Source organism: Columba livia, chromosome 10 (assembly GCF_036013475.1).
Source record: "Columba livia isolate bColLiv1 breed racing homer chromosome 10, bColLiv1.pat.W.v2, whole genome shotgun sequence".
Taxonomy (NCBI): domain Eukaryota; kingdom Metazoa; phylum Chordata; class Aves; order Columbiformes; family Columbidae; genus Columba; species Columba livia.
In genome coordinates, this window is record NC_088611.1 from 10,016,894 (window position 1) to 10,043,198 (window position 26,305).

The 26,305-nt window shown below is 41.2% G+C and overlaps 1 protein-coding gene across 16 annotated transcripts in view; it reads right to left on the minus strand.

The window, feature by feature from the left end:
- The window catches only part of ITPR1 (inositol 1,4,5-trisphosphate receptor type 1), a 174,398-nt gene that overhangs the window by 125,727 nt on the left and 22,366 nt on the right, over positions 1–26,305 (minus strand). The window lies entirely within an intron of this gene.

The window sequence follows — 26,305 nt, forward strand, 5'->3', positions numbered from 1 at the left end:
TTCCAGAAAGCTCTTGATCAGACAAATGCTTTTTTGGGCAACAGGAATGTTGCCCCATGAATGACAAAAATTAACTGTTGCTGCCAAACATGTGATGCAAGACCAGGAAATTTATAACTTGTCCCAGTCAAAAACACTACCATACTAAAATGGAAACACATTTCAACACTTTCCCAGGCAAACAGATCCATTTTACACACTTTCAACCTCTTGTTTTTCTACTTTAGCAGTTATACTACTTCACACAATTAATGTTAGGGGTTTTCTTATTGTTTGTTTGTCTAGTTTTTAAATCAAGTCACTTCTATTGTTTGGGAAAATGAGGCACAAAGAAATGGAGAAACTCACCTAATAAAGTAGCAGCAGCATAAGATACCCCCCAAACAAGGGCACCACAAGCACAGGCATTCAAAGCAGAGCTGCAGGTAACAGCAAACCCCTTGGGGTGTCAGGATCTCTACCCAGTCCCCATCAACACAGTTTATTGAACATTCTGCCTGGCAAAAGCCAGGAATTACAGCTCATTAGTCTTATTAAAGATACATTTTTATACTAAAGAGATGCTAACTTATCAGTAATAAAACCAAATTAGCTGCGTTTACTATTTTTCCTCTTCTCTGTTGCTAAGCAACTGAACACGCAAAAACATAAATTAAGCTATTCAAAGACAGTGCTTAAAGTAGCAGCTTAGAAGTTTAAACAAAGTACCAGAAAAGCCAGAAGGCTGTTTCCAATGCCTCTTTGGCAATGGCGTGGATGTGAGATTTCAGGTTTCTCCTTCACGTGGTATTATATTTCTCAAGGTTCCTGGTAGTTTCCTACAGGCAAACGCGGCAACTGGAGAAACGGTGAGCTGAGGAGAGACCTGCCTGGGGCTTTTCTCTTCACTGCCTGGAAAGCGCAGCTGCTGAGGGCTGCCTTGCTAACTGACACACCAAAAAGGGAAAAAGCCCACACTGAAAACAGGTCACTTCACCTCCGCCAGATGATTACGCTGTCGAGGGGGCTGAGACCCACTAGAGACAGAACTTGATAATTTTACCTTGGGATGCTGTTTGAGATAGACACCCTCACTCTTTACATGCCTTTCTTAAAGCAAAAAACTATTTGATGTTGCTCTGCCTGCCTGTCTAATCTATCCTCAAAGCACTGTCAGAGCACACCGGGCAGTGTCAAATGCCATTCACAGAAGGGCAAAGGTCTGTCTTCAAATCTAAATCCCCTTCTAAAGGGGTGAAGCACCGGTGGCAGATTCCCATTGCATCCCACAGTGAGGGACAGGCTGCCCGATGCGCTGATCAGCTTGTCCACCACAGCGACCCCTGCAGCCTCCTCAGCTGGTGGCTCAGTCCACCAGAAACAAATTCAGTAGGAGCTGGGTATGGCCCTGGGGACCTTTAACAGAGTAACACACGCTGTGGAAGAAGAGAAAGAGCTGAGGGTATGGTAACATCATAGAATAGTTTAGGCTGGAAGGGACCTTAGAGATGGGCTAGTTCCAAACCCCCTGCCATGGGCAGGGTCACCTTCCACTAGACCAGGCTGCCCAAAGCCCCATCCAACCTGGCCTTGGACACTGCCAGGGATGGGGCATCCACAGCTTCTCTGGGCAGCCTGTGCCAATGTCTCACCACCCTCATGGGGAAGAGTTTCTTCCTTATAGCTAATCTAAATCTACCCTCTTCCAGTTTGAAGCCATTGTCCCTTGTCCTGTCACTACATGTCCTTGTAAAAAGTCCCTCTCCAGCTTTCTTGTAGGTCCCCTTTAGGTACTGGAAGGTGCTATAAGGTCTCCACGGAGCCTGTGGAAGGGAATGTAATTGCATTAATCCAGAAACAATCGCCTCCACTTTGACACAACCAGCTTATAGCTTCTGAACAAACAAGAGAAGTGGAAAGTGAAGTGCAAACCACACTTCCCAGGGTTGCTCTCTTCAATGTATCTTTCATTTACATAAAGATGATTCATAGAGATTGACAGCACAGAATAGATTCAAAAAGCCACTGCAGGCTGACACTTTAAGCAAAGATTATGCATGGTAAGCAACACACCAGTTACAAAATCTTCTATTTTTGCTTAAACCATCAGTTCACACAATGACAGCAATTAACACACAGAACTGCATAGAAGAATTAATTGTATGCTAGATTTAGTCACAGTGCAAATGTATTTTTTTTTCATGCTTTTCAGTCAAGAAAGTTGTCAAGTTAAGCTTAACGTCTACATTGTTAACTGCAAGCAAACCCTCTTCCCTGCAGCACGGGGAGAGGTCTGCGAGTGTTTGATCTTGTCCAATGCAAGAAGGGAAAACAGAACATGTTTTTATTAGGTTTTCTTCATAGTTACAAAGCTACAGATATAAACCAAAAAATGAAAGGCAATAACTTTTCCACGACTAGTAGTTATAAAATAAAGTGTATTTCTTAAGCAGTTGAAGAGTTAAACTTCACCTATTCACCTTAATATGGCCACCAGCGGCTTGTTAGTACTGAATGTATTTCGCCATGGGGAAAACTACATGAACTTCATGGCCAGAAGACTTTTAGATCTTCAGATTCCACAGGCTTATATGTTTACAAAACATCGACATACAAGGATGTGCTGGCTGGGCACCATCAGGGTCAGCAATCTGCAACCCACAGGGGCAACGACGGTGTAAGACAAACCAGCTCCTTGTCAGACACGACACTCTGGAAGTCGGATCTGTTTCTAACAGATCCAAAATGAAACCAAAGCAGCTGGAACAATCAGCTCTCTGCTCCAATCACTGATTCAGGCAGCTTTCCCCACATAGGAAAGGTGATAAATAAAGCTGTTACTGTGAAGTAATTACATCCTATTCTACTCTATTGAATATTAACCACAAGCCATGCATTTTCTCTTCAGATCTTCATGATATACAGTGAAAAATGGCAGAATTGCACACTGATTAAGTATTAAAATAAAATACTACATAACCGCTGATGCAATGATGACACAGCAAGCCTGAACACTGAACAAAGGTCCTGCAGGAAAAAGTGATTGCATGATCGTATACTACCCCACCATGCACAAGGGTGACAAATGAAGGTTACACAGACATGCATTAATGTGCATTTCAGTGCTTCCGAGGATTTATCCTGTTCTTTCGTCAGCAATTGCTCTGCATCTAATAAAGTGGCCTGAGCAAGACCATAATTGCACCATGTGATACGTTAATGCTCTCACTGTTTATACATTTAGATCCCCACTAGATCTTACCACTTGAAGTTCACAACAATATTTTCACCGCGGCCCGTTTTACCTGCCAGGTTCCATTCAATCAAGTATGCACAGTTTTTGCTATCATAGCAAAATGAAAAACGTGACCAGTCTATGGTTTTTATTTCTTTTTAAAAAAAGGGACACTGTTGCATGAGAATTTATGTAGCAATTAGGTAGCATGTTGATGAGTTTACTATAAAATATAAAGCAAGATGTCTGAAGTTGCAAATACCCATGTACTTCAGAAAGGCTGGAATGATTTGGACAAGCGAGTGGAATATTTCATAGCCCTCACAAGATACAGTCGCCTTCCTTCACCACAAGCTCCCTAGAAACACGAACTCAAACATACCTATGCAATTCCTGTCTTCCCTTCAGAGGCTTTCCCTAGTGCTTGGGGCATTAAGTGATGTTATTCTGACACTTCTATATGAAGACAGCTCAGAGAGTTGCTGAAGTGACACTCAAAGCTCTCAGTGGTGCCTTTGCTGGGCAACAGCTGGACTCCGGTCGCTATTAAAACCTTTCACCTTCGGTACTTCCAGCTCAGATCAGTTTGGAATTGCAGCTCACAATTCTTCTCACTCTGCCATTCTCCAGCCTGCTCCTTTCTACATGATCTGGAAGCACTTTTAGCTTCAGCCAGGCTGGTTGTGTAATACACCACTCATCATTTTTTCCAAATCTCCTTTGGCTATTTTAAGCATTTAGTAGAAAGTCTTCACCAACTTTTCTGCAGTTAGAGAAAGCGAGCATCAAATCTTTCGTTGGCAACAAAAAGCTAAGTCAGTTCATTTTTTTTAAATACAGACCCAGACTTTATGAAAATGCCAAGTGGAGAAAGGTAAGAGTCAAGAAAAATTATTCCCTCTCTCTCAAAAATCATACTTGAGAGTACTTTCAGATGAGGGAAATCAATAAAGATGAAGATATTTAAATAAGTCACTTAAAAAACCCACTGAATATTTAACACCAACACAGCTGCTTCTCCGTTACTTGAAAAAACCAAACTCCTTTTTGCACAGCAACACTAAAATTAAAAGAAAATTAGCAATTCCCTGTTGAAATTTAGCAGTTTCTCTTCAGACTATTCTATACTTAGATACCTGATATTTCCCCAAGGCCAAAGCCTGCTCACAGTAGAGAATAAATATAAGGATTCTATTTTCTATATTAAATATATTAAGAAAAAAAAAATCAGCAAAAAAAGTAGTAACATAGCTGGCAATGATGGAAATACTGCAAATAGATGTTCTCAACTTCATATTTATGAAAGTTGCACAGCTTTAATATACTCATAAGGACAATAACACTCCACAGGATGAAGAGATTATTTATTTAAAGACAAAATAAAGACCTCTTCTGTGTTTAAGTGAAATATTTACATGCAGGAGGCATGTAGAATTATACAAAATGTATATATTCAATTGCAGGCAAGCTTCACCTCCTCAGAAGCCCTCTGATTACTACCTCGTCTATTTCTATACTTGTTTCTTCTGAGGTTTAAAATGAATAGATGACAGCTTAAGAGGTTTAAAGAATATGGAACAAAAGCGGCTACAGAAATGTGTTGATTATTAATCATTCCTGCATTTCCATAAAGAGGGAGGGGAAAAAAAGAACCTGATCCTACTGAAATGACTCTTTTTGTGTTGAGAAGGCATCCTTTCGTTTTCAATTTGCCACGAACAAGCTTTGCTGGGAGCACAACAAAGCATTTCAAAAACCTGTATTTTGTCAGGATGCACCAAATGCTTGACCTGCTGTGCCGGCAGAGCCCGTTCCATCCGCAGCTCCAGCAAAACTAACCTGAACCGTGCACATTTAGCCGGGTGGAAGAAGACAACTGAAGTAAATCTCACATTGCCAACAGTTCTGCCATGCTACAAGTGGGGAGAATTCAAGCACAAGCAAGACGGACATTTATATTCCAAGCTTAACAATTTAGTCCCAATCACACATGTTGCTGCAAAGTAACTCGATCATTCAGGATTCAAACGCTGACCTGATTAAATGACATATTAGAGGTTTCTGCTGCTGTGAAATCTCCTACCTCCCTTCCGCACGCTGTTGCATCTTGCCCGTTTCAAGGTCTTCCAAGGTTTTTCTTTTTAAAGCAGCATCAATGAGGAAAATCACCCTTGCAGCCAACATTTAAATCGAAAGCCTACATGAATTATGATCTACATATATTTTAATTATGTTAAAATAACCACCTTCAATTCATATCTGCAGGACATGAGGGTAACCACCCTCTTGCCATTGCGCTCATTTATGCGTAGTTCTGCCAATGGAAATCACTACCTCATTTTTTTCAAGCCGTAACAACACAAGAAATAGCATAATTGTTATTAATTTAGAGATGATGCATCTAACCAAACAAAAGGAGAGGACTGCAATAGTGATTTCAGAGAGTGAAAAATTATACACCTGAGAGCTGGACACTGAATATCAATGCCTACTAACAGTATTCATTAATGCAACAGTAATTACAAAGCAACGACTTTTTGAACACATAACAAATCAGCATATGACTCCACACAACATCATTAGTAACTCTACAATAATAAACAGAGATTTTAGATGCAGGAAAATTTACTGCAGGATAAGGCTGTCCCTTCAGTGAAAACCGACCAAGAGACCTGTATTCCAACAAGGAATGGCCAACACGTAACTCCTCACCTGCGGGGAAAATTATCTCATGTGGCTCTGGAGACACAGCCATGCCTCTGGGTAAATTAAGAACCAAAGCACAGACAACTCACAACACTACAAGCAAACACCCTCTAAAACCCTTAAACCACAATGATAGCCCCAAAATACCAAAGGTCTAACATGAGAAACGTACCTTTAAGTAAACATCCTGGGTACCAAAGAGTTCAGAATACACCAGTGTTTGTTTTATTTCTGCATGTAACCTCTTTGGTTTCCTTCAAAAAGAAAATTGCTACTCGAAAAGAGAGAAATATTTAGACACTGGATATACAGGCAGTTCCAAAAGGAAACATTTGCAGGAAACACCAGATTGGTTTTTCAGGCTCTGGTATGAGCAACACTGAGTGAAGATGCTTTGTGAAAACATGAAGCCAGAAAGAACAGCAACAAGTGAAAAAAACACTAATGCATTTAACTAAAACATCCCATTTGACATCTAAGGGGGCAGGGTAAAGAATGCCAGAGAACTGGCAGCTCCTGGTCGCCGAGATGTGGCACCGCCATGGGTGACACAGGAGGGCTTCAAGAGATCTACGAAGACAACACCGCACGGAGAAGCTGTAAGGACAGAGTGTGAATATGCCAGGTAGCCCTGAGAGCATTAAGGAACAGGTGTTATTTATAGGTACAAAGGATCACTTGGAGCAGGAGAAGGTACTTAAATTAAGCCAAGAATAATCTCAAGAAGCTTTCGAAAAAGTCAAAGCACCACAATGGCTCCTGGCTAGTAACAAATACAAGCCAGAAAAAAAACCCACAAAACCAACCAAACAAAACAAACAAACCACCCGCAACCAACAGCAACAACAAAAAAAACCACAACACACACACTCACGCACGCCTTAATGCTGAGCAGAGGGAAAACGAAAAGAAAATGATAAAATCCAAGATGAGATTTCACAGCTGCACACATGAATTTGAGCTAACCCAAGATCTCAAAGCTACTGGTTTCAGTGAACATTTTTACTGTCTTAGCTCATCTCCATCTCTGGTTCAGCATGAGAAGAAATCCTGGACTAGGTGCAAACCGTGCCAAAAGGCAAGTTTGAAGGCAATCCCTTTTCTCCCACAAGTACTGAAAAAATCAAGTTTCACACACTACAAGGAGAAGTGTACATACTTTAAATGAAAGGAATTCAGCAAACTAACATGCATAGGAGATGCAGAAGCATTTTTAAGTAAATGGTTGTGGCTTCAACCCCTGTCCCAGCCTTAAGAGCTGTATTCTTAACTCAGGAAGCCATCCCCCATCTCCTTTCTAACAGTTTCCATGTTAAATTTCCTTGTGAGGCACTAAAACACAAGTCTCAGAACATGAACCCCGAGAGGCTCTTCCTCAAAATCTTTAGGTCTTTCCAGTGTATGTCAGTAGCATTTTACACCAACGGTAAATCAAAGTGTATTCATCTCTGCTGGCCACATTTCCTTTTATTTTGATTGCTCGCCCCTTGGATTTCATTTTCACATTTGCTTCTCCACTTGTTCATGCTTTTCCGGAACAAAGTTCCTGCTCAGAGCGGGTCAGGAAGCGGGGGCAGGAGGCGGGAAAGGGCTCGGACAGTCCGAGCACAGGAAGAACGAGGAAGATCAAATTTCAAACACCCTCTGAAAGCATCAGCCGTGAGCAGTATGGAAAGGATGCGGTTGTGCTATTAGAGCTGACGTGACTGAACAGCATAATAAAAGTCGTTTCTATTTAAGAAAGCTTTGCGTGCGTGTAGCAAGGAACGAGCTGCCACAGCATCACGCAAAACAAAAGGCAAATTTTTCAGCTGTTCAATAAAGTAATTTGATTTTTCAACTTTTAAAGGCATTTGGCTTAAAGAAAATCTACATCACAAAAAAATAAGTCATAGGAAAGTTAAATAAATATTTGATAACATGACTGAAGGCTAGGTTGGAAGAACTGAAGAAACAAAACTGATTTCAGCGCTTTAATTTTTCTTATGCTGATGAAGTGCTTGGGAACCTTTGCCAGAAATGCTCATTTGTTTCTTTCTGCACCCTCTGCTGTCTCCCCAGTTTCTGGCCTGCACCACAGGCTCGCAGGGCTGGCAGGTCCTTTAGAAAGCTGCCTTAGCTCACCCCTCCCTCCCAAAGGCAGAATTCACTATGCCTGCTCCACTCCTGACACATCTCCTCAAGTCATCTATTCCAGCACTCCGCTAGTTCTGTACTTAACCTATTTATTTTTGCAATTTAAGCCCATTACTTCTTTCTCTCCATGTGGGCACACAGAACAGAACTGCTCCTCTCTTGCCCAGAGTCTTTGCAGGCTCCTTTGTCCCACAACGGCTGAGATGCAAAACTTGTCCGTCTTGTTCCTGACCATTACGGTCCTCTGGGTTTTCTCTAGTCAGCTCTATCTTTCTAGAAGTATGAGATGCAATACTAAACTCTTTACTACAATCGAGGCTCTGCCAGGAAGTAAAATCGGAAAAAATAATTACTATGTCTTTTGGCAATGTTTCTTTTTTCATATTCCAAGGCAGCAATTGCACTTTTTGTAACAGGACAGCACTGACAACTCCTATTCCAGCTGCGACTCCTGCAATCCCCATATCCTTTCCTACAGCATGGCTGCATGTGCCCGTCCTCCTCCTCCCTGGATGCAGCCAGCTAAGCGCAGTCTTTGACATATGCCCCCACTGAACTGCAATGCCCTTTTTCAGATAATATCTTCAATTTTCAAGGTAATTCTGAGTGAATTTCCAAGCTGTCGTCTTCTCTGTGGAGCTCGCAGAGGACAGCCAGTTGTTAAAAACGCAGTTACCGGCAGCAAACACCCAGTGCTGCACTGGCAGGAGCAGACAGCACCACACAGCTGTTGGGCCTTCCAATAAATTGGCTATAGATGGACTTGAGCAGCATTATTTGAAGAGCTTAGCAAAGCAAAGATACATGCTAAAAACCCAGACCCGCCTTAATTATAGGAAACACCACCCTGTAGTTGAATAGAGCCAGTCACTCTGCTGAACTGTGCTGCACTCCCAGGCAAGCAGAGTAAAACACCCATGTCCACATCTGTTTTCTGAGTCTGAAGGCTTTATGCCTTTCTTTCTATTCCTAGGCTTGGCTTGAGCCTTTCACCTCACTTACTGAGGCCCTCTCCCTGTCTCTAATTTAAACAGTCACCATCCTCTTGGCAGGAGACCAGAGATGCTCTCGCTGAAGCCTGCCAAATGATGCTCCTCAATCCATCCAAGTTCACTCCGTCGCCGCAACCACTCCCCTTCTCAGGAGCTGAGCACGGAAGACAACATATCAGGAAGCTAATTAAAATTTGGACAAGTCCTCCATAATGCAGCCTTAAGCACTGAAAATCGCACTCTGGTTGTCATTTTAAAAAGCAGATTATGCTGACAAGGTACATATACTCTGTAAACACAAGCACTATTGCCCCCGCTAACATTGTCTGCAGCAGTATACCAGTGCGCTATGGCAGAGAATAGAACATTTCAAGCACTTCTAAAAAGCACAATATTCCAATTTGACAGCACTGAAGAGTTAAGCTATGCCAGCAATGCTGCTGAAACACAATCTACAGTTTTAGAGATCAAAAATGAAAGTGGAAAATAGTCCCTAAACTAGTAAAGCAGCCCCTTCCAGGAACAGCTCAAGAGCTCTGTTTTACCAAATAAGGCAAGTGAGAGCTGGAAGCCAAAGCAGCAAAGCCACGCGCTATTAAAAAAGCCAGACAGCTGGATAATAGAAATGTGAATAAGCCAGCTTCTCTAGACCGGATTGCAAATGGGAAGAACAAATGTTCAGCGACCATGAGCGGAAGCAGAGCCTGCCAGCTGAGGCCTGAAGGCATTTATCCCAGCCGGCAGCAGCACATTCTTACTGGAGGTTGTGGGTTTGTTTTTTTTAATACAATGCAATGCAATGCTGTCGTTTTAAACAGGCAATGGAATCACCATAGATTATGTCTGGAAAGAGATGCTGATGGGGCGCTTAACATCACCTGAAGTGCTTGGAACCAGAGTGCAGGGAGCACACAAAGCCAAAAACCCAAATCCTAAAGATGCTCTGTGTATCCCAGACGGACACGTACACCCTGCTGTACAAAGCTGCCGACAGGCTGCTAGATGAGGACAAGCACAATGGTGGAGTTGCTAAAGAGAATACTGTTCATTTTTCAGCTTCAAAAGAAACAGAGTTGGGCTTTTTGGTTTTTTTTTTGTGTTTTTTGTTTTTTTGTTTTTTTGTTTTTTTTAAACACACAGATGTCACTCAGTTTATTTTAGCCTGCTCTACTACTTCATTATCTTCCAGAAAAAAAAGAAGTAGAAGATGCTGTCATCCATCTCTACGGGATGTTGCATACAGGCTCCAAGTGTAAGCCTTTTGCAGAAATAAACACTCTGTGTTAACTTGGTGCCTATTTTCCAATGGACAGAGCAGTTTCTAGGACTCCTCAGTTTATCACAACTGATTACGTCCCTGGAGAATGAATTCTAAGCGCTTGCAACAGGAAGACCAAAACTTCATACGATAAATCAAGGAGTTACAACACACCAGTAAAAGGAAACCATCAGTTTCATTTTTTAAACTTCTGGTCCAACTGTTAAGCAGCTGCTGCAATTTCCCATGACAATGCCTGTCTTATTTCCCTGAAATCCATGAGAGAAGGGCAATCAAGGATAAAAACAAAACAAAACCAAAACCTACACAGATAGCACAGTAAGAACATAGAAGCGATGGAGCTCAGGGCTTCTCACCCCTCTGTCACAAGAGCTGCACCCTCACCACATGAGCCCCTGCCCCACACTCCCCAGTGCTCCACTGGTGCAGCATTTGCCTTTCCCATTCGCACCTCCTCTCTGCAGCACCCACACCAGCTGCTGCCAAAGCCAAGCAAGAAGCATCCACCTGTGTGTTCAACCCGGAATGCTGCTTGCTTCCTAAGCCAATTTACCTTCAATAACACAAGATCTACCAGTCATTGAGTTTCAAAGCCTATTAATTGTTGCCTTCTCAGTACGAGTGAATCAACAGATCCATTCATTTCAGTCCCCTCTCCTGTCAGCTGCAAAAAGATGAGCAAATCTGTACATTAGTGTGGCATTGGACAGTCACAGCTGGAAGGCCTTCACAGCAACACATAATCAACCGCAAAACGGGTGGAGAAAAAAGCCATGATTAAACCTTTATGTACTACACTGCGTGTGCTGGAAGTGACATGAAGCCCTGGGACCACAACAACAATGCATCGAGGCATTTGCATGGCCCAGGGAAGCACCACAAAGGACTGTGCTCCCATCTCACCTCAAGGCATGACCACCACAACATACATGACTGCCTGTATTTGTTTCCAAAAAGTCTAGAGAAAATAAATGTATTAAAACTGCTTATTGCTACATCCATTTTTAAACTTCCCTTTCCATAAAGAACAATAATTAGGTATTTTCAATGTTTTAAGCCATCTTTCCAGCTGCCTTATTGACATAATGATAACATATCAATCAGTGTGGAAGAAAGCTGGATTCGAAAGTGATGGATGGGCTGGGGAGAGCAATTAAATAACACGAGCTGCATCACTGGCTGAACACATCCTGCACTCAGATCCGCACAGAACCAGCACAGATAGCTGTCTCTATCAGGAATACCACCATTCTCAGTAGTGTCAAAGCAGCAACAACCTTCGCGGTTCAGAAAAATGCACTGAAGTCCTCTATTAGCACTGCCTGTTCCTGTTGCTTCTCCTCCTTCATTTGTTTCAATCACTGTCTGTTTTTTTTTTTTTCAACTATTCTTTGTATCATAACTGTATTAAAACCATTTTCTGGTCGTGTCAGGTAGTCCAGCCTCTACTTCCAGATTTATGTCAGGTTTGTGCCCCAATTTTCAGGATTTTAGGCTTCAGATTAATTTTTCTATTCTAGACAAGACCTCAGCATTAAGAACAGAAGCAACTAAAGAAACACGGATGATATCCACCAGATTTGATACAGTTTGTAACTGCTGATCTGCAGAGTGGACAGTGCAGGCAGATGAAATCCTTTGGTGAGGAGATGCTGGGACAGCCCAAAATGGCACCGTATGATTAAGGCAATCCCAAACAGGTACCAAATCACCTTCAGCAGCAGGACCAAACACCGCTGGTTTCACAGATGTGATGGAGTGTTTTAAAAATTACTGCAGCCCTCACCTGCTCCACTGTAAATTTAACAGGAGTTCACAGGAACTACATCTAACAGTGACATCTGAACGGTGTCGCTTCACTCGTTATGGTGCCAGTTGCTGTTTTCAACCCCTAAAAAATGGCCCAGGGCACCGAGAGCTACAAGAGCCCTCAATGCACCATCCCCTGCCAGCCCTCCCAGCCAGGAGGTCTGAAACAATGCTTCCTAGATTTATGGCATCAGAGGAAAATTGCGGCGGTCAGAGGCAGCACGTGACTGCGTTACTCCTCTGCAGACCCCAGGGATAATTTTTACCCACAACAATTTCAACACACGCTTTTGGAAAAACAAGTACATCAGCCTCTTGAGCCAACAAATGACTCTCATACAATAAACTAGACACGAGTTATGGAAGACGAATTGCAAGTACTCTCGATATCGGAGATACTAAAAAAAATAATTGCTGCCTAAGAGTTCAGAAATAAAGATTATTTCAGCAAATCATAAATGAAATCCAGACACTGATGCTATCCAAGGGCTTAATCACAGCAAGTGCCAACTGTACTGATTAAATATCTAGACATTATTCAAAGATAACGGACATAAGCAGAACAAAAACTCCCCCCGAAAACACCTGAGGATATGTACCTTATGTGAAACAAAAAACTAAGTGACAAAGATGTGAAAAGTCAATTATCTGTAATTTCCTGAGCTCTTAGTTCTTGACAAGCACTTGGGACTTTCCTCATTGACTTTCAATTTCACTATGTCACTGGCAGTATGGAAACGAAGTGACTAGAAGCATCGGTTTAAATTTACTTGTCTGCCATGTCTCTGGATTTTTAAAAGGTGAACAAGATACTGAGCATGTTTTAACTGCCTTTTGAAAAAATTCAAAAAGCCTCCATTCAAATACACAAATAAGCACATGAGGTATTTTCAGGCACAAATCCATTATCTTCTTCCTAAAGATCAGAGCACTACCAACACCATACATTAAGTTAAATGAAGAACTTTTTTTAATGAAGGAGGATTATGAGACTTAAGCAAAAGATATTGGTTTGGTACAAACTCATACACAGTGAATTATATTTCCATGATCATCTACTGTCATAGAAACAGAGGACTATTAAAGATCATAAGTGGTCATTAGTGCCTTCATCCTCCTGCAGTTTGGCAGCACAGGAATGCTTCTTCCACTGTGCAGTTCTCCCTGCCTGGTCATTCCAAAAGCTTTGAGGGCTTTTGCAAGGTGAAGCCATTTAAAGTACTGTTTAAAACATTACAAAGACTCAAACAGATGAGCTGCTCAAGGAAAGCGTTGGAGAATCATGTATGCTGTATAGCAGCAACTTTCTGAGCCAAAATGCTACTATGACATTGTGAGAGTAATCACATCTTTTAAAAGGAAATATTGAAGCTGGTAGGTCACAGCACACAACCTGCCAGAGTAAGGGTATAACAGTTTTATATTCCATCCCCAAAGTAGCACTATTACAAACATTGCCAAATATTATAATTTTCATGCACATTATCTCCACTTCTTTACAATAACATGTCTTGAAAATTGTCATCAGAGAGCCCACACTTCGAGACAACCCACGTTTGGGGACACAAATGACCGCTAAAATAAGAAAGCTTTCAGCCCTCACTTGAGAGCTGCTTGTGGAATACTAATTAACTTCATAATCCCCAACCTTATTCCAGAGAACAAGTTTTTCTTGTCAAACACCCCTGCGTGGTACTTTTACTAATAAATACATCTAAATAACTGCTGAGTAGAAGCCTTAAGCCATATACTTGTTATGTATACAAATCAACTGGGTTTTTTTACTAAAAACATTTAAACTGAGACTACTGATATACCCACTGTGATATAGCAAGGATCAGATTCAGCTCAGCAACAGAACACCCTTTTGCTCTATTTTAATGAAATCTGACGAAGAAACAATCCCAGCAGTCTCCATATTGTAAGGTCTATTAGATTTAGGATTAATTATTTCAGAAATCATTGGAAAATGGTGACAAAAATGGGTCAAAATGATTGCAACACTGTCAGAGATGCCAGGAGTGTAGACAGAACATCACATCACATGATCGTCCTTGATCTCTTGGTACCTAGGATTTCCACTTCCTAACGCATGGGAGCGGCTGAGAAGCGCTTACTTCATCAGACCTGTCCTCACTCATCCTCACGACTGACCACTGCGTTCCGGTTACTGAAAGATAAGACGGACAGGAGCAAGTAGACTCCAATAATGGAACCTTGTGCAATTCCATCGTGACATGCAGTCCTGCACTGACACTTGGCTGTTCTGTGGCGATATGACCAAGAGGAAAAGGTTTCCAAAGCTGCTGTAAATCTTAGGCTCAAACAGCACAGAGCTACCCAAAGCGAACTGTGGACACCTGACCTCATGAGAAGAGACAAATTTTAATACACACAAAAAACCATCTGGCCAGGTCACAAGCATATTCCACATAAAGGAGTGTAAAATATCAGCAAACTCATTGTGCTGGCTAGAATAAAACTGCAAAGCACTCTTCTTAAAAAAAAAAATAGAGTTGTACTGCACATCCTTGAAGGGCCACGTCATTAAAAAGCAATACTTGTTTAAACAATGCATAAAGGCACGTAAGATTGCCAAGGCACTCTTGGCTAAAGCAAAGGCCTGTGAAGTCCACCATGCATGTCAGTCCAGTAACCTCTTCCCTCCCACGCAGGGCAGAAAAAGCCAATTTCCTCTCTTTAGAAAACCCACCCTTCCCTACATGCCTTCAAAGCTCTTCCCTAAGGAACACACAACACTCGACAGCAAGCAGCTCCCAGGAACCCTTGCAGGAGCAGATTTCATGCATTATCCTCCCCCAGCCTTCCTCCCAGCATGGCCCTAAAGCAGCTGGTTCAGCCCACTCCCACCCCACGCTCTCCTCCATGGCAACACTTCTGTGTACCAACAGGGAAATACACAGAAAAATGAATAAGAGATTATTTCTGTGTCCTCAGATCTAGCACCCGCATGACACTGGTAATCAAGAATCATTGCAAAGCAAGATGTCCACTTAAGAATTTCAGTCAGTTGCAGAAATTCTGTTGGAGAGGTTGGACTAGCTTCATAGGAGTCTAACAAGTCCAACCTGACAGCTGGTTATGCCACAGACTTGTAAGCACAGAGAACCCACACAGGATGCTGCCTGACAAAGCTCAATCTCAGACTATTAAATAAGTCATCTGTAGGTAGCTATCTCTTATGGAAGGGTTATTCCATTAAACACCTTACTTTTCTTAATCACCACAAATATCTGGTGCTATAATCAACTCCTCCTACCACGCTCAGGCTTCTGTCCACTAAATAAGAAGACATATCGCAGCCCTACCACATCAAAAGATCCACACAATTTCTTCCTGTGAAAATCTAGTAGTTTGATTCATATTTATATTAGTTTCACTCAAAAATTGCTTTTGATGTGTTCAGAAACATCTCTCACCAGCCAACCGATTCTGCAAAAGCTGTGCTCAGAACCAACTCTCTCCAAAGCCACCATACCACTCCAAGGAAAGAGCCTGAGGACATAAGACACAGCACAAAGCAGGTCCTGTCCCCAAGAGCATTTAGCACTGTACAAAGGAACACAGAAGAATTTCTCTGAGGTCACAACAAGAAACACAAGATATTCGCACTGATGCATGGGAGGATGCCCATGGACTATTGTGAAGGCACCATCGGACCATCACATAGATCTGATGAGGCCAAAGCACGGTAGGAGGAAACGTTCATTTCTTCAAGTTAACTGATTCAATCAAAAAAAATATCCAGGGAACATTTTCAGTCCTTCCAAAGAGATCAGGATAATCCGTCATTATACTGCAATAAACATTAGACAGCACTGTTTCTGGAACAGTCACTTTCAAAGGTGGCAAAAAATATCTAGGTAAGCTTACCTTTGCAAAATGATAAATATTTATAAACAGATGTTCTCCTTTCTACTTACCAGTATCAGGGTACTATGGCTTTGCAACTCTTTAAAAACCTAAAGTATGTTTAAAGTTAGCATAGTGCAAAATATGCTTCCAATGAAAATACTACCAATAAAAATCAACTTTGGAGGTGGGAAAAAATCTTAGGGCTTCCAACACAAGCCACATATCAAGAGATATTCAAAGTAGCTGAGTCACTGTGGTTTTCTCAAATGAGCCTTTAACTACAATTTGAAGAAAGGAACATTAAGTGACAGGCACTTCAAAATCCCTGAAGGATAAAAGTTTTTCTTTTAAAGTTACTAAGTCTAAGGCTGCAACTCATTTTCCTGACACTTTTTTGAGCACTTTCATGTCAAGTTCCCAACATAATGTTTAATTCCATATGAGCCATAATTTAAACCCTGCACATCGCTCTTCAGAGCAGTTAACTGTTTGGGGTCTCTGACCACACTGTCTCAAAGGTGCTTTGTGAACTGGGAAAAGGACTGTCAACACTTCTCTATGCAGAGTGAGTACAACAGCCTGTGGTGATGGGCTTCTCTGAATAATCTGAGATTTTAGTAAAACCCCAAGGTCTTTTATTTTTTGTCCCTCTCCAAACTCTACACTTAGCACCCCCCTTCCCTACTACCTCCAGTTGTGGTTTTACAGCTACGGTAGCTGCAGGGCCAGCAAAGCAATGACCAGGCTCACTATACTTGGAAAAACAGAGCACAGACAAACAAATCCAGTAGTTTCTGCACAGCAAAAGGTACAACAAAGAGAAGAGAAAATGTAAATGTTGGGAGTAGCTAAAGGTACAGCAAGACTGCATTAATTCTGCATGAGAAGCAGACAGCTCCAGTCCATCCCTTCCCAGTTATCAGACAGCAGCATCTGAGGCTGGAACAAACCTCAGCAAGGATGAAAAGAGCCTCAGTAGGGCACAAACATAAGCAAGCTATCAGTTCTGAAAGCTTTAACACAGAAAGCTGAAAGAGAAATTTCTGCCAACAGAAAAACCCTCCCCCTGGAAAGTATCTGAGAAAAGAACCACTTGTTCTGATTTATTTTCCCCCCAAGAACTTTTACAGTTTCCTCCACAGTTTTGGGCTGTATTTCTTTCTTCTTGAGCATTTCCGAAAACCAAAAACTTCAATTTTTTCATATTCTTTTCAATAAAGGATTCTTGAAGAAGTCACCAGAGTAAAATATTTTCTCCGGTTGTATTCTGAACATTCATTCATTCTCACCAATGTAAAGAATACAAATCCCATACGAACTCTGCATCTTCTCAGAAGCCTGCAAAGGGCTTTCCTTTCCCTCGTGCTGCTCCCTCTCCCTTCTGCTTCCCATTTCATGGATGCTGGCTTGGGGTACAGAGGCAGGAAAAGTGAACTGTAGAGCCTCTCTGGAAACACACAGTGAAATGGGTTTACTCTCAATACAGCTGCAGGGTTTCCCCTCAATCACACATTTCATAGAGGCAAAGCACTAGTTACATATGGCTTTCTCTGCTACCCATATGCCTTCCAGGTCCTGGAAACGACTGTTTAACATTGAGGATTGTGAAGACTGAAAAACTATGGTGGTAGCTTCTGAACTTTCAAGGTAGCTTTAGCTAAATACTGAAAGCGATAAATATGAGAACACTTTCTCAACTTCTTTCATCAGATAAAAATTCTAAATTAAATGTCAACCATAATATTAAGATGAAGAGAAGCTGACAAGAAATCTTACTGGATTTGTAGAACATAGCTACAATATAAAATCATCTATATAGACTGCACTCCCTTCTCTTGCAATTTTTATTTGTGTGTATATATATATATTTACACACACACATATACACACACATGCACGCAAGCCTATAGACTGTAAGAGAAATAAGCTGTTAAATTGCAAAGTTTCAGTGTTCTCTGCAGACAAATTCTTATCCTAATGCAGAATTATCAACTGCCAAGTTTCCCAAATCTTAAAAAAAATAAACGCATGACTGATAGCATATGGGGGAAAAAAATATCTGGAATTAAATCTTGTGGATAATATTTGAAGGATCTTCTTCTCATTGTCGTTCTCCACGACCGAGGCCATCTGCCTGACAAGGAGTGGGAGGATATAAATTCTTAGCTTAGTTTAAAACTTGTCAATGATAACCAAGAATTATCTGCAAAATTTATATTGCCTTCAGACTTCACCTTCCAGCCCATAAGACTTGAGCTCCCAGGGTGCTGCCAATCCTGTTTAGAGAGTACGCACTTAGCAGCGGGGTAAGATAATTCCTCTGCGTATCGCTCGGTGCTGAGAACATGCAGGACGCGCAGCCACCATCCACTGCCAAATGCTCCCACAGCAACCGCCAAAGATACAGTTTTTGTTTCCCAGGAAGATGTGGTAGTTGAGTTACTCTTACAGTACGGTACCTCAAGTTCTTATCAGCTTTCGTTGCAACCACATGAGTATGGGATGCATTATTTGCTTTTTAATCAATAGAGAAAACGCACTTTTGAAGGACAGAACTAAACAAATCAACACAACCCCCAGAAGAGCTGAATGTATGTGTATGCTCCAAAAAGAATCTTTGCTTAACATTGATGTTAAAACACTAGTGAGAACTCAAAGGCACCTGGATACTTTTAACAAGATGTAGTTAAATTAATAAAAACACTGCAGTTGAGAAAGTGATCTCTGCCTGTGCCAAAGGCATTTGCAACCAAGTAAAATCACAAATCCACTACTTGGTTGTTCAGCCTTCCTTTGAAGCTTTTGGTGCTGATTCACTGAAGCATCCAGGCTGGACTAATGGAGCATTTGCCAGATGGGTACTGTAACTTCTGCTTTTGGGAGGTGATTTCAAAAACACTGCAGTAAATATCCAGCTCAGTCCTCTCTCAGGTCACATTCAGTATCCCAGCACCATCAGGTTCACACAATTTGACCTCAGAGGTTTGCAGAGAGCGGACTAAACTTTTCCTCTTTCCACAGGGGTACCACTTACATTCTAATAATACTGAGATTTATTCTTATTTCTTCCAAAACAAAACGCAGCTTTACAGCATAAGGAGCAGTCAGGGACTGGAATCCTGAACACAAACCAACCCTTTTGTCCTGATCCATCCCGGCAGCCTGAACTGCTGCCTCTTGGGGCTGTTGGAAGTTCAGTGGTGCTGGCGAGAGATCAGGCACAGCTCTGAAGGGGGGAAAGGATTTTTGTAGATACAGCTCAGATTTTTCCCTTTTCAGGATGGCTGCTCCCTCATCTGTCTCTCTCACTTCCTCATGCCTACAAGTACTGAGTTTATTTTTTCCTTGTATAACTTTTTAACCTCGACAAATAAAAGGGCTGACATTCACTAAATACAAGGTCTAAGTGCTACCAGATTGCTTTTCCATAGCAAAGCTTTCTGTATCCTTAATAAAATCTGGCTCAGAGATAATTTGTTCTAGTTAAAGCAGCAGATGATCCTGGAGCAGCATTTTCTAGCAATGTCACAGTTTTTCTGCTGTCAGTAAAGCTTGGAGGTGATTTTTTATTCTGAAAATCTGAGGGCTACAGAAAGACTCTTCAACCAAAATACATGCAGTTATGTTTTCATTGAACTTCTGTATGTTATATAAACAAAACAGATAATAATTGCCAACAGTGAGAACTCAGCACTGATTATTTTCACAAATTAGGTATGAAGGAAGTGTCAGTCCTAACACATAAGTAACTCTCTTACTTGACTGAATAATAAGTTGTTCATTATAATAAAGTTATCGAGAAACACTGCATTTAGTGTCAGTCAATCTGTAATGGCTATTCTAGTGTTTGAAACATTCACATGAGACGTGTCAACCTGAATGCTTTGACTTTCTCTGTAAGATAACTGTATTTAATTAGCGCTACCGAGCTCAGATTCCTCAGCATCTCTGCCAGACTGCATCCAGAGCAGCTGAAGGCAGAGGCACTGACGGCTCCAGTACCATAACCAGCTGGCACAAACCCTCTGCCTGAGCTGCCACAAAATTATGCCAAACACCCCTGCATTTTGTCCTTTGCTATGACTACAAAGTCAGAAGTTTAAAAGGCAAGCGCACTGCATAAGCAACAGCCTCCTACATAGGCCATTAAAAAAAAGAGGCAAATAAAAAAATCAGCATAGGTATGTTTACAAACGATACTTTTTCTAGGTGAGAAATACAAGGCTTCTTTATACTGGTTGCATTTGTTAGGAGCCACTAAATGCTAATCTGGGATTTTTGCAACACCCTACCCCAGCTGGTCAGTTGTCAAGTAAAGAAACAAACTCATATTTTCCAGTTTATTCTAAAGAACCAGTATGTGCTTTTCAAGACTGACCTCAAAGCAGCAAATTCCTTTCTGGATTGCAAAAAATGCAGCACAGTTTTCAGAATCAAGAATCTTCACTAACAGCTCACTTGCTTCCTAGCATTTGGATCATCAACTTTAAAGTTATGCAGGAAAGACTGGAGATTTTTATGTGGACATGTACTAAATCACAAGGAGCTTGACAGATTGCACTGGCACCTTGGTCCCCACCCAGCAATGTAAGGAACTCAGCTGGAGGTGCTATTAATGCATCACTAACTGAAGAAGAGAAATAACACTCAGGTGTTGACACATTAAGTACTATACTTCATCTTGAAAGATGAATCCAAATTCTGCAACAGAAAGAACAGGGTATTTAATCTCCAGCAGCAATGTGGGAAGAGAGGAAGGTGCGAGTGTCACTGGCAAGGTCTGGCTTTCATAATAGCACTTTTTAATGGCTGGCTATGCTGGCAGCATCACCATTTTTCTTCTGCCTGCTCTCAAACAGAAGCACTCACAGCATTACTTCCCTGAGCTTACAGCTGAGGAGATACCACTGCTTCAGTCAGGACCCATGCTCAGTGAAGAACAGGCTACCCGGAAAATGAGAAGTGAAATTATTTAACTTCTAGGTTGAGGTTGGGTTCCTCTTCAACTAACGACTCCCATCTGGCACTTGGACACAGTACCTGTAAGACCTCCTTGGTACAGGTAGTTAGCATATTTATCTGTTGTCTTCTTCAGTAAACAACCTAAATTGAAAATGAATTTGAAATATAAGTACTTTCAAAATATAAAGCCTTACTTTTTAGGTAAAGTAAAATAATTGAAGCTTTTAGTATAGCTTACTGCTATTGCAAGCAGCACAGAACTTCACTCTGTCCTACAAGCAACAGGGAAGCGAGACACTACAGAACAGACCCTGAAGAGTTTGACACAGACAAGACAAGGGGTGTCACACTTCACTGATCTGCTCCCTCTGGAAAATGAAACACCTCATGATGACACCAAGTCAAGGGGGAAGAGGAAATAAAACTTGGTCACATAAAAAAGTTAAGGAGAAAAACTTGAAAATAAATTCATACCTTGGCCAAAGTAAAAGCTAAGTATGGTTTCCTAAAATTTACTGGGGAAGGCAGCTGGGTTTACAAAGCAGAAAAATGGAAACCCTGAAGCATAAACATGCTAATCCAAATCTGAATTACAAGATCCAAGAGTATGGATCACATCTTCCCGTGACTGTGTGCTGTATCAGGAATCATAAACTGTGTGTCACAGATGCAAAAACCAAGGGAGCCAAGAGCATCTGCTTGACAGCTCAGCGATGCAAGTGTCAGCGCATTCAAGGTGAAAAATGTTTTCCTAAATCAAACTCCACTGCATTTGACACCAAGCATTTGTGCTTTTACACATCCAGGACAGTCCAAAGCAGAGTCTCAGGAAATACACTCAGTGAATTAAAATTGCTTCTGACTAATCACATGCACTTTCAACCTTAACAGCAAAGCACTATTAGAAGAAGTGACGATTGATTAGTAAGTTGCTCTAACAGAAATAACAAAAGCTACCACCAAATGGGTAAGCATCATCCAGATGCTTTAGATGCTCCTTGTCTAAATCTTCTTCCCATGTGTTTGGTATCTCTCAAGCACCAAGGGAACACTGCTCATCACTGCATGATACAGCAGGTAAGCTGGGATGGAGAGCTGGGTGATAAAGGCTGTTGTCTCAGTGCTGCCAACAAGATGCCAGCAAAGCTGTGTTTCATGAGCACAGTCCTGCAGGTCAAGCTTGCTGAGAGGGCGGTTCAGCCTCCTCAGCTGCAAACTACCATTCAAGAGCTACAGTGAGGAAAATTCAGCATGTTGGTGGCTCCTGAAAGCTATGTGGGCAATACAGTTCAGCCAGGCAGAAACTCTGAGCAGGCTGAATGAGAACTCAAATTTCAAACAGAAGTGAACAACAGGCAGCTCAACTAGCTTCCCACCCCAAACTTGCATATTACATATTTTTCTTACATTAATACCCAAATAAACAACTTGCACATAAGAAAACTTGGTAATTCGTCACAGTTCCCATATTGCCAAGAAACAATCTTTGACTCTAGGTTACTGCAGTTTGATAAGGTCTTACCCAAAGCTAAGGTCAGGTGTAGTAAATGCACTCTCACAGGTGTTCTGGACTGATGGCAATATTTTACCAACAGCCTCTCTCCAACCCTCTCTCAAGTTTCTCTGACATTTTAGACAGCTGATGAAAAGCTGAAGCTGTTTAGTACCCAGTACCTGGGAGATTGCTTCCCTCATACACAGTTATTTTTCCCCACAAACTTCATGACTTTATCCATCTGCTTCAGTATTTGCATCCTTCTATATGAGTAAGATTCCTTCATCTGCAGTAACAGAAAGCACAACACTGGCTCTTGAGTTTATTTGAAGGTACTCTGGAAGTACTTCATATTGACGAGACTCACCAGCATGTTGATTTTCCCAGCTCAGCGAATGGACTCAGAGCTTTAAAGGAATAGGGCAAAGGAGACTGAGTGCACAGAAGAACACAACAGTTGAGCTACCCTAAATATTAAGCAAGCCACAAATTTTAATAACTTTGCTATAATAATAGAGATGCACCAATGTCACACTACTCCCACAATTCATCAAGGCATTTCACTCCCTTGGGCTCTTGTGACTAAGTATAATATTTCATTAAATATCCTGTTCATACTGGCTTATGTACTAGGGAACACACTAATTTTAGAAAACTGATTAGCTAGTTCTTTCTAACCGAATGTTATTGTAGCTAAGGTCAGATTTTGCACTGAAACTATGGCAACAAAGCCACAGTATTCTTTTGTCTACAAGGTTGGGGCTAGGTTTATTAACAATACTGTTCTACTTAATAGCTAAGCACTGTTTTCTGGCAATCCCTCCCCTGAACCTACCTGAAATACCCTGAACTTTCCACGAGGCAAAAAGATCAGACCTGTGAGAGCTGTTGAGAGAAGAAGAAACATTCACACCAGCATATAGCTTATTTCTGCATTTTTAGGATACGGTCACTACACCAGCGCATTTCCCACCATCCTGCACAGTGTGTCCCATCAGCACAGAATTACTACCCTGATTTTTAGATGGGCAAACAAAGTGCACAGATCATAAAACTTCACACTAGGAGTCCAACTAAATCCCTCATCATTCTTTAGCAGCATTTTTTCTACAGCATTCCAGTTACGCATATTAATGGCCACTTCCTATTTCAAATGGGCTTTGCTCCGCCTTCATCTAGATGCAAAACATCAAAGATGAAAACACTTTAAACCCAGAAGCTGGCAAACAGCTGTTTGACCACAGCATTCTCAGTTCAGATCAGTATGGAAACACAGCCCAGCCTGTGCAAACCTTCCCTGTTATGGTCTTAGTACCACATCACTAGGACACAGGAGGAAAAAAACACAAAACAAAACAAAAAAACCCAACCAACCAACCCCCAACAAAACCACAACATGCTAAACCATCTCAATTAAACAGATAATTATTTACCCAATCATTTATTCACAGTTTCAACAAAGCACATTGGCATCATGGAGTCAGAAAGTCTTCAGGATGTCCTGGTGCTCTGACACACAAAGCTATCAACTGGACTACAAACTTGTCTGGTTTAACTGGCCAGTAAGGGACCATGCTGAAATAAACACGGCAAATTAAATAAAACCAGTTTTCTGATTCACTCTCCATGACAATACTCGCCATCCTGTGTTTAAAAAAGAAAAAAAAAAAAAAAAAAAGGACAAATAAAATAAAAAAGGTTTCCCTTCGGTTCCTGCATCCAATCACTATTGGATATCAAAGCAAAACAAGCTATTTTTGAACGCTTAAATAAATTACAGAACACAGCAGGTACACAGAGTATAAGGCCTATTCTCTAACTGTGCTTATAACAGGAGAGCTCCAGTTCCTCCTCTGCTTGCTAATATAGGAAACCACGTAAGCCATCACTGATGAGCCTGGCACTGCCACAAAGCCTGTGGCTAAAAATGTCTGGAGAGGAGCGGTGCTGATGCCCCTCTGAAGTCACCAGGGCCAGCAGAGAAGGCAGGGTCCACCCCCACCATCTCACCTGCAGAGAGCTGTGTTCATTCGAGTGGTGCATCAGCTCTTGATCAGCATTCCCTGTCTCACAGGGTCTTCTACGTTTCAGCAGATACAAAGCACATTTGCCTGTATGAAAATACAATGCTTCTGACTTTTTGGTTTTTCGAAATACCTAAACGCCACAGTGACAATCGCCTGTAACATCTGCTTGTACGTAGGATGCAGTGGGCTAAAGATTCGCATTTTAGAGACAGTGCTCAGGATTTCTTCATCATATAAAGGGCATCACATTCAAACGCATACTAGCGGTTGGCAGTTCTCTAGTACAGTTCTATAAATACTTAGAATCATACCAAAGGATTCCGCATCAAGGCAGCAAAAATCTATTTTGGATATTATAACCATATCCTAATTCAGCAAGACTGAAAGATTTTTCCTACACAAAATGACCAATGCTTCAATTTTTAATAAATAAATTACAGGTGCAGGATTAGACTGTGTTTTTCTAATTTTTCTCTTCCATCATGCCAACCCTAAAGCTTCTTTTGATTTTACACTAAACCATGATCTTAGTACCCTTTTTGAAATGGGGTTAAGAAAGAAATTTTGTCTTATAATGGCATTTGGTTCTCAGGAAAAAAACAGAAGTTAATTAAGTAGGTGTTTACTATTGCTGCCCCACTTCCTACTTTCAGTATTCAGCACATGTATTTTAGTCTGTCTTGGACACCTCGAAACTGAAAAGGAGTCACTTTGCTATTGCAGGCAACTTGCTTCTCTTCAAGATCACCATGCTAAGCTCTGAATATAGCACTCAAGCACTCTCAGAAGTTCTGCCTCCTGCATGAAAAACATATCCTGCTATTAAATCTGCTAATACATAATACAATACAGAGTGAAAAAAGCCATCTTTAGATATTAGCTTAAATGTTCCTTAAAGGAATCTAGGCACCTTAGTAATATATCCAAACATTTCACCAGTACTGGAAACCCCAAGCCTGAAGAGAAAAAGGAACCTGAGGTTGGCCATGCAGCCCAGGTCTATCACCCCTCTGCTTCTCACCATCATTCCAGGAATAAGCCCTCAACCCTCTGCAAAACACCCACTCCAACTCATCTAATATATGCAGAAAGTCATACAGTTCAGACTATTTCACATCAAAGTTTAAAAAGCAATCTGAGCTGATAGAATTGCTTTCACAAGAGTAGATTTGGAAAAGTATGCACAGAGAGCATATGGAGGGCAATAAGATTTTGAAGCTTCACGCTTATCTGAAGCTGAACACATGATACCTACTAAAGGCTTATATTGAAAAAAATTCTTCTTGATGAGTACAAGGAATGGTACTGAACTACCTTATTACCGACAACGCACATTTCTATATACTGCTAATATTTTTCCCAAACTAACAGGCAGATGTAGCTGGGTATTTGTTTTAGTTTGTTTTTTAATATTCTGGAGTGTTTGGGAAAACTACGTATTGTGACCCTCCAACTGAAAATTCCCTTATTTTCAGTTCTAATGCCAAACTATAAACAAGCTTGCATTGGCTAAGTACGACTAAATAATCCTGTATGTATGAAACATAACCCCATAGCCTCGATCAGTACGGCATAAATTATATGGTTTCCTTCATATTAAACAAAGCAGTAGTGCAGAGGCTTCAGATCGTTGATGGCAAAGCCATGAAGAACAAAACATAACTAAAGCATTTCTTTTACGGAGAAGTGTATTGACTTCCATCAATGCTGAGCACAGTGTGATTTTAAGAGAAATCCATTCAAAGAATCAGCATGTGTAGACATACACATATTTTTAATACATACATATTTCTACATAACAGCTTCTTC